Raw genomic sequence first — 9,099 nt, forward strand, 5'->3', positions numbered from 1 at the left:
GTCACTAAGCGGTCTTCAACTTTTCTGGTTGAACTGGTTTGCAAGTTGAATTTCAACATTTTGCAAGCAGAATGCCCTAGGTATGTCATAGTTCCTAGGAAACTGAGTGATAGACACTCGTGAATGGCTTCATTCTTTGGATATATAATCACTGTGTGGCTAATTACAGTACTGTATCACTTAGACAAGTGGATGCATAGCTCTACCTGTAAAAGTGCTATTAAAATGCCAGAAAGATAAAATCAATATGAAAAAGTATTAACTTTTAACTATTAATTAGAGCTAATTTACAGGGTTGGTAAATCCTAATATATTAAAGGTGTATATACATTCTCTCATTGTTCTATAGACTTGGCAGAAGGCACTTTATGGGAATTTAATACAACTCCTTCCGTTTGGGTTGGATTCACACATCACACAAGCAACAGTGGATTTGTTTGATTTTATTTAATGTGGGTGAAACAAATCTTATTTTAAATCATGTTTATGGCATAGTACAATGACAATTTAATCTGTTGTGGCTTGTTTAGTAAACTAATGTTATTAACCTGGTTTATTGTTTGTTTTATTGGATTTATATGCTGCCCTTCTCCCAAAGGACTCAGGGCAGCGTACAGCATTAAAAAACACATATTGCAAAAGTTAAAAGGAAATTAGAAACAATTCAAAAAACAAACCCAATTAATATAACACTAACATTTTAAAAATTAGATAAAATTAACAGGCCAGGCTGGCTTGCTGGAAAAGCCAACTTTTTAGGGCGCGTTGGAAGGACCGGAGCCCGGGGATTATGCGAAGTTCCGGGGGCAGCTCATACCAGAGGGAAGGCGCTCCCACAGAGAAAGCTCTCCCCCTGGGAGTCGTTAGCTGACAACTGTCTGGCCAACGGCACCCTGAGGAGGCCAACTCTGTGAGATCGTACTGGACGGTGGGAGGCTACTGGTGGCAGTAGGTGGTCTCGCAGGTACCCTGGGCCTAAGCCATTGAGCGCTTTAAAGGTCATAATTAGTACCTTGAATCGCACCTGGAAAACAACCGGCAACCAGTGCAGGCCGCCTAAAAAGAGTGTAACATGGGAGCACCTAGGTACCCCCATGATAACCCGAGCGGCCGCATTCTGGACCAGCTGAAGCCTCCGGGTGCTCTTCAAGGGCAGCCCCATGTAGAGAGCATTGCAGTAGTCCAGGCGAGAAAGGACGAGGGATGAGTGACTGTGCATAGAGCATCCCGAACCAGGAAGGGGCGCAACTGACGTACCAGGCGAACCTGGTAAAAGGCCCCCCTGGTCACGGCCGTCAGGTGTTCTTCTAAACTAAGCCGCGTATCCAGGAGGACTCCCAGATTACAAGCCTTCTCTGAGGGGGCTAAAATTTCTCCCCTATCGTCAAAGATGGAACAAGATACACAAATCAGGATGACGGAAACCACAGCCACTCAGTCTTGGAGGGATTGAGCTTGAGCCTGTTCCTTCTCATCCAGATCCGCACAGCCTCCAGGCATTGGAACATCACGTCGAGGGCATCATTTGGGTGGTTTGGGGTAGAGATGAAAAGTTGGGTATCATCAGCATATTGATGATACTGTACCCCAAAACCATGGATGATCTCGCCCAGTGGTTTCATATATATGTTGAACAGGAGGGGTGAGAGAACCGACCCCTGGGGCACCCCACAAGCCTTGGTGTCGATCCCTGCCCTCCAATCAACACGAACTGCGACCGATCTGACAGGTAGGAGGAGAACCACCGTAAAACTGTGCCCCCCACTCCCAACCCTCTGAGTCGTCGCAGTAGGATACCATGGTCGATGGTATTGAAAGCCGCTGAGTGGTCTAATAGGACCAGGACAGAGGTGCAGCCCCTGTCCCAGGCCCGCCAGAGATCGACCAATGCGACCAATGCCGTCTCCGTGCTGTACCCGGGCCTGAAACCCGACTGAAACGGATCCAGTAGACAGCTTCATCCAGGTACTAGGGAAGCTGACGTGCTACCACACTCTCAACAATCTTTGCTACAAAGCGAAGGTTGCAGACCGGACGATAGTTGGCTAAAGAAACTGGGTCCAGGGAAGGCTTCTTAAGGAGGGGCCTCACCACCGCCTCCTTCAAGGCGGTGGGAAAGAACCCCTCTCTCAATGAAGCATTGGTAATCGCCTGGAGCCAGCCTCGTGTCACCTCCCGGGAAGCCGAAACTAACCAAGAGGGACACGGGTCCAGCACACAAATGGCAGCACTGAGTCTCCCCATAATCCTGTCCATGCCCTGAATCTTCCCGCAGTGGCCACTCTGGACATACACTCTATGGTTGTACGCTCTAGGAGTATGCTTTGCTGGCAGCCGACCATAGAGCATACGCCCAGACGACCACTGCCGGAAGACTCAGTTTGGAAGCTGTTGAAAAAGACATGCTGGAATGGCGGCGGCAGTAGCGGAGATGCTCTGGGTCTGCAGGGAGAGCTGGGCCAGGGCATCGAGAGGCTGTGAGGCATGCGAGCGGGAGCGGAACAGCCGCTTGCACAACCCCCCTCTCCAGCTGTGCAGAGTGCCTTTCACTGGCATTTTGAAGGCACCAAGCCATGAGAGCCGGACAGCGGCAAACAGGTGCTCACGCAGCTTGGCGATACCCCTAGGTCAGTGAATGGTGCTGTGCCCGGCTGGAAAGGGGTTTTGCCGGGTGGCTGCTCCTGAGTGTGATTGCTTCATGGCTGCTGTATTGTGCTGCTGTGACAGCGCAACTCAGCCGTTCCCCCCTGAGGCTGTGCCCGGCTCTTTGGTAGCCCGCTTGTAAGAGAGCAGCCGCCTGGCAACACCAAAACAATAAGCCCTCCCCTGATAATAAGGCCCAAGGCATATTTTGTATGTAAAAAGAAAATAAGACCCTGTCTTATTTTCGGGGAAACATGGTACTTATCAATTATTTTCTGACCTTGTATCTAGAATTATTCTTTCCTTTAATTTTCAGATAAAACAAGTGTTACTAATTTACATTTGCAATTATGGTAGAAATACTCACCAATAAATGAAAAACAACAGGGTATCTCTATGCTTTCATTTCAAATGCAAGTATCACTTGAAATTAGTCACATGTAATTTATTTTATTTATTTATTAGAAAATTTATATTATTGCCTATTCGCACATGGCGATTCAAGGCGGCTTACCGGGGTGTAAAACATATAAAAAAATAAAACTAATAAAAGAAAATAATCAAATAATATAATAGCCTCTCACCCCTAATCCAGCGACAATACATCACACCAGCCATTTAATAGGCTCCATCCCACTCTGCGTTCCCCGGCCGCCTGGCAGAACCAGGTCTTCAGCACTTTCTGGAAGAATGTTAGAGTGGGGGTCATTCTAATCTCTGGGGGAATGATGTTCCCAAGAGAGGGAGCCATCACGGAGAAGGACCTTCTTCTGGGTCCCACCAGATGTATCTCCCTACGGGATGGGACCCACAACATTCCTTGCCTCCCCACTTTAGTGGGTCAGGTATATGTGATCAGCAAGAGATGGTCCCCCAGATAACCTGGTCCCAAGCCAGGAACGGCTTTAAAGATGACAACCAGGACTTTGAATTGTACCCGGAAGCAAATTTGCAACCAATGCAGCTCCCGCAGGAGAGGTGATACATGTGCACACCAAAGTCTGCACGAAACCATGCGGGCTGCTGCATTTTGCACCAACTGGAGCTTCCGGATGCTATTCAAGGACAGCCCCATGTAGATTTACAAGAGAATGTATAGTTACCCAATGTTTTGTCCTGCCAAGTTCTCAAGACAGCTTAGATTAAAAAATAAGGAACACATTTCAAATCAGACTGTTAAAATTTCAGTTGATATTATTTTACAGCTCTCCGCATAATGAAAGATAAATCTGCTAAAACATTTCAGTTCTTGAATCATATATTAGATCAAATATATAATTTTTATTTCTCATAATGGGCAGATTTGTGCTTTCATTTGTGATTTCTTTCTTAGGGTTATTGTATATATGTTAAATTCCAAATATGTGACATTGCTTAGTGTATATCAGGCAGAAGGTGAAAGGAACCAGATTTTAAAATCAGCAAAGTGCATCATAATAGGTGATACAAGCATGAAAATTATACTTGAATCACCTATTTCATTTAATGATGTCAAACGGTCCAAGGTAGTTCTAATCGTCCGGCCCATTAATAACTCTGCCGGACTTATGTTTGTTGTTGGGCATGGGGTAGCATGCTGCCAGAGGAGATATTTATATATTTTCTCCTACCAATCTCCCCCTTTCAACCTACCCAGGGCCTCTTTAGTGGTGCGGACAGCTCATTCGGCCATACCATTGGCCGAGGGGTTGAATGGGGCTACAAATGCATGGCGGATTCCTAATTCCACTAGAAACTCAGCAAACTGCGTGGCCCTTAGCTGTGGGCCATTATCAGATACCATTACATCCGGTATCCCATATGTGGCAAATAATCACCTAAGGGCTGCTATGACAGACTGCACATTTGTAGATGACATTATTGACACTTCGACCCATTTTGAGAACGCATCAACTGCCACTAGGAATGTTTGACCTCTATAAGGGCCAGCGAAATCCAGGTGAATCCTGGACCACGGTACTCTCGGCACCTCCCAGCTTTGTACCGGAGCCCTTGGGTCGAGGGGTTGTGATGATTGGCAAGCCTGGCAAGCAGCCACCTGGCAAGTGATATCGCTGTCCATTTTTGGCTACCAGGTGTAACTAAGAGGCCAAAGCCTTCATACGCACCACTCCCGGGTGCCCCTCATGCAGAGTAGATAGTACCGAGTGCCACAATGGTTCTGGGATCACCACCCGGCTACCCCAAACAAACAACCCCTTTGCGAAGACAATTCATTTTTTTGGAGTAGATAGGGGCGGAACTCTGAGGCCAAGTTCCCCACCGGCCACCTTCATTGAACCCAATCCAACACCCTGGACAACACCTTATCTTTCCGTATGGCTCTCGCCATGTCGGCAGCTGTAATGGGGAACTGCCAATCGTCGATGAGTAGAATAGAGGAGGCCGGGTCTGGGTTGTTGTTGGCAATTGGCAAAGGATAACGACTGAGCGCATCCGCGTGACACAAGTGCTTGCCTGGCTGATGTAGCAATGAATAGTTATACGCAGCCAGGAACACTGTCCATCTGGTCAACCGAGGCAACAGAATTTGTGGTGTCTGGTTGTCTCCCGCTATTAGCCCCAACAAAGGTTTATGGTCAGTCACAAGTTAGAAATAGCGGCCATAGAGGTACTCATGAAACCTCTTTATTCCTGATACTATAGCCAAGACTTCCCTATCTATAGTTCCTTTCTGCGGTGGCTAGTGTTCGAGAATAAAAGGCTATGGGCGCTTCCAGCCCAGAAGGCAACAGATGGCTTAAGACAGCCCCCACCCCGTAAGGGGATGCATCACAGGACAGAACGAGGGGAAGAGATTTGTTGAACTGCACCAACACGCTGTCCGAAGTTAACAAAGTCTTGACAGCTCGGAAGGCTGCAGTTTCGGCTTTACCCCATACCCATTTGAACGATCAAGCAGTCTGTGTAGGGGTTCTGCCAGTGATGCTTTGTGTGGCAGAAATATATTATAGAAATTCATGAGCCTCAGAAAAGCTTGTAACTCCACCTTGCTGGTAGGTGCTGGGGCCTGTTGAATGGCTTGGATTTTAGATGGAGCTTGGTGAAGACCTTCCGCATCCACCACATAGCCCAAAAATTCCACCTTAGGAACTGTAATCTGGCACTTATTGGCTTTCAGTTTTAACCCAACACTCTGGAAGCACCGTGCAGAGGCTGGTGAGGAGGTCGGTATAGGAGGTAGCAGATACCAGGGTGTCATCGAAATAAGGGACAACACCTGGTATATCCTGGAGAAGCCGCTCCATTAAGTTTTGGAATAACCCTGGAGCCACACAGACCCCAAACTGCAGGTGGTGGCATTTAAAGGCCCACCTGGGCATTACTATTGTCTGGGCTTCAGCAGTTACCTCATCGCAACTGCTTGATTTGGCCCAGGCAACTGCTGATATGCCTGGGCCAAATCAAGCTTTGCAAAAATTGTCCCTTGGCGCAGAGAATGCAACATATGTTGCACCACTGGGACTTTGTATGCTCTTTGTTGCAACACTAAATTCAAAGAGTATTTGTAATCAGCGCACAACCACACAGATCCGTCTGCTTTGAGTGGTGTGATAATGGTGGTCTCCCAGCTGGCATGATCTACAGGTTCCAGGACCCCCTGAGCTATCAGCTTGTCAAGCTCCACATCCACTTTTGGTTTTAATGCAAACCGAACTCCGCGGTTTGAACCTTATAGGCGGGAATTGTGGGTCTAGGCTGAATGACATTGGGGTACCTGTGTACTTTCCCAGACCCTCACTAAAAACATCAGGAAACTCCTTGGCCAGCAATTCCAGTTGGGAATTGCATCCCACGTGATCGATCCCTGTCACTTTTAAACCTAACGCCGCAAACCACTCTAGACCAAGCAAACTGGGACGGTTCCCTTACACTATCACCAGTGGCAGCCTACTTCTAAACTGTTTAAAGGTAACCCTGCAGATGTAACTGCCCAATGCTGGAATAGGGTTTCCCTGAAAATCCCTGAGTTGCAACGAACAAGGCAGCAGCTGAGCCTTAGACAACTTAGGCAGCCACCTTTTAGCTGTGCTTCAGGAGACAATGGAGACAGTTGACCCCGTATCAACTTCCATAAGGTATGGACATCCCTCTAATGCCACAGTGTCAAACAACTTCCCGTTTGCCTTGTGAACAATTTGATCAATTGTTGTTTCCCTACATCCCTCATGAGCAGAGAAACACATTTCTCTCCTCTGGGACTGGAATTTTCGTGGTTTGCTTGCATAAGAATTGCCTCTCACCAGGGAAGTAATTGGGAAGCTATCAACAGGCAGGGAAACTCTGCATACCCTAGCCAGATGCCCTCTCTTTCCGCATCTAAGGCAAACTGCGGATTTAAATTGGCAGTCAGCTCTACTATGCTTACACCCACATCCTGGGCATTTAGCTTGTCCTAACTGGGGCTTACCCTGCCGACCTCTTGCTGGACCAGCCTTAAGTCGATGGACATCATCATTGTCGTCTACTGTGATTTTAGGGCTGGCATCCCTGTGGTGAACCTTGAACTGCTTCCCAGCGGGTTGAGTTCTTGACTTTCCCTGGATCTGTTCTGCCGATTTGGTAGACAATTCAATTGCTCTAGCCTTATCCAAAGTAGTTTGTAAATTCAAGTCATGTTTAGCTAGGAGGCGGCACTGAATTCGGAGGTCTTTAACACCTATAATAAGTTGATCCATGATGACATCATCCAGATCGTGGAAATTACAGTATAGAGTGGTTGCTCTTAAAGCCTCTACATAGTCATTGATCGACTCCCCTTCATGTTGGTTCCTCCTGTGGAACGCATGACAGCGGGCCACACGGGACAGCGTAGGCGCATAATGGTGTTTTAGTTTCACCATCAAAACCTCCCATGACACTGGGTGAATGGATTGCGGTGCCACTAGAGTACGCACAATGTTAAACGTCTCCCTTCCACACAGGTTTAAAAAACATGCCCTTTTCCTATTTTCTGACAGATCAGTGTACTCGTTTGCCTCTAAAAAACATTCAAAACGGTTAATATAAGAGTCCCAGGTTTCTGAGGCGGCATTAAATTCAGTGAGCGTGTTCATGGAAACCATGCCTACCTAACAGCCGCCCTTTTCTAATTGAGGAGAAAAAGAAGAAAAGAAAAAAAACCTTTCCCTTCTTCTGTCACAGTCATTCTGCCCCTTCTTCGATTGCCACCCTCATGAAGGTAATCAGCTCGTAGTGACTAATTTCCCCCCAGCGAGGGTTATCAGCTCTCAGTGACTGTGCTCTGAGTCAGTGACTTAAACAGTTCTCTTCTGGGCTTTGTCCTCAGTTCCGAAATCCCATCCTCGTCACCAATGTTCCATCTGGGAGAACTCAGGTGGAGGGAAGGACTGAGGCGAGCCAGATCTCTCAATGCTAACAGTTTATTGCTAACAGGTTGCCAACGCAGCATTTCACTACGTGCGCATCTCAGCTAACGGCAACGCTAAGACCCTGCTTGACTGCTCTTTATATATGCCGGCTGTCAAGCAGGAACCAATCAGAACTGAGTATGGCGCCCCCTAGTGGAACCAGGAAACTGCCATACACAACAGGTGGCATTTGCAATCCTATTGTTGCCTAGGGATCTAGAATGCTAACATGTTTGTGAATCCAATTGCTTATCGTTACTTCTTAGTATTTGGAAATGCGTTGTTAACTGTAACTGGTTGATCCCAAAAAACTGAACGGTACTTGTAGTTGGATAGGAGATCACTAGCCAATACTACTGCTATAGTTGGTTTTTAACAAAAACTTATTTTTATTACTTCAATTTAAATAGCTGCCTTGGAATATCACTCAGGGCAGCATAATCAGTAAATAACCCACAGTTGAGACCAACACAATGAACATAGAAAAAAACCCTAAGGATATAAAGTAATTAAAATAAATTCTGGGATATTAAATTCTATTCCATTTCTGCACAATTCAGATGTGCTGCATCTGACTTTATATAAGTCTCTTTAGGCTAAAAGAGGACAAGATCCTCAATAAAGCGACTTCCAGTATTCTTTACAATCTCCTTCAGTAGGGACAGACAACAGTTCTACCTGGATAATATAGCTACAATTATGATTCCCCACAATGCTCCGAGATAGTGTTTCTCAAGTGTGGCAGCTTAAGCATGACTGAACTTCAATTTCTAGAATTCCCCAGCCACACATCTTCAAGCTGCCACGGTTGAGAAACATGAATCTAAGGCATTGTGGGAAATTTTAAGTAAGGGCTGGACACAGAACCTGGCATTGCTTGAAGCAAAAGATTAATAGGACACCCCTGAGAGTTTGCCAGAGATACCAGGTGCTGATCCCTGTCTCAAACTTTTATCTGCTAAGGCAGTCCTGGGTTAATTTGTGGTGTTGACACATCTGCAGTTTAAAATAATTATTGGAGTTACCATTATGGTAATAATTGTAATTAGAGCCTTTTAAACCACATGAAAGGCGTGTAGGGCGT

The sequence above is a fragment of the Natrix helvetica genome, assembly GCF_964273705.1.
Source record: "Natrix helvetica genome assembly, chromosome: 2".
Lineage (NCBI taxonomy): Eukaryota > Metazoa > Chordata > Lepidosauria > Squamata > Natricidae > Natrix > Natrix helvetica.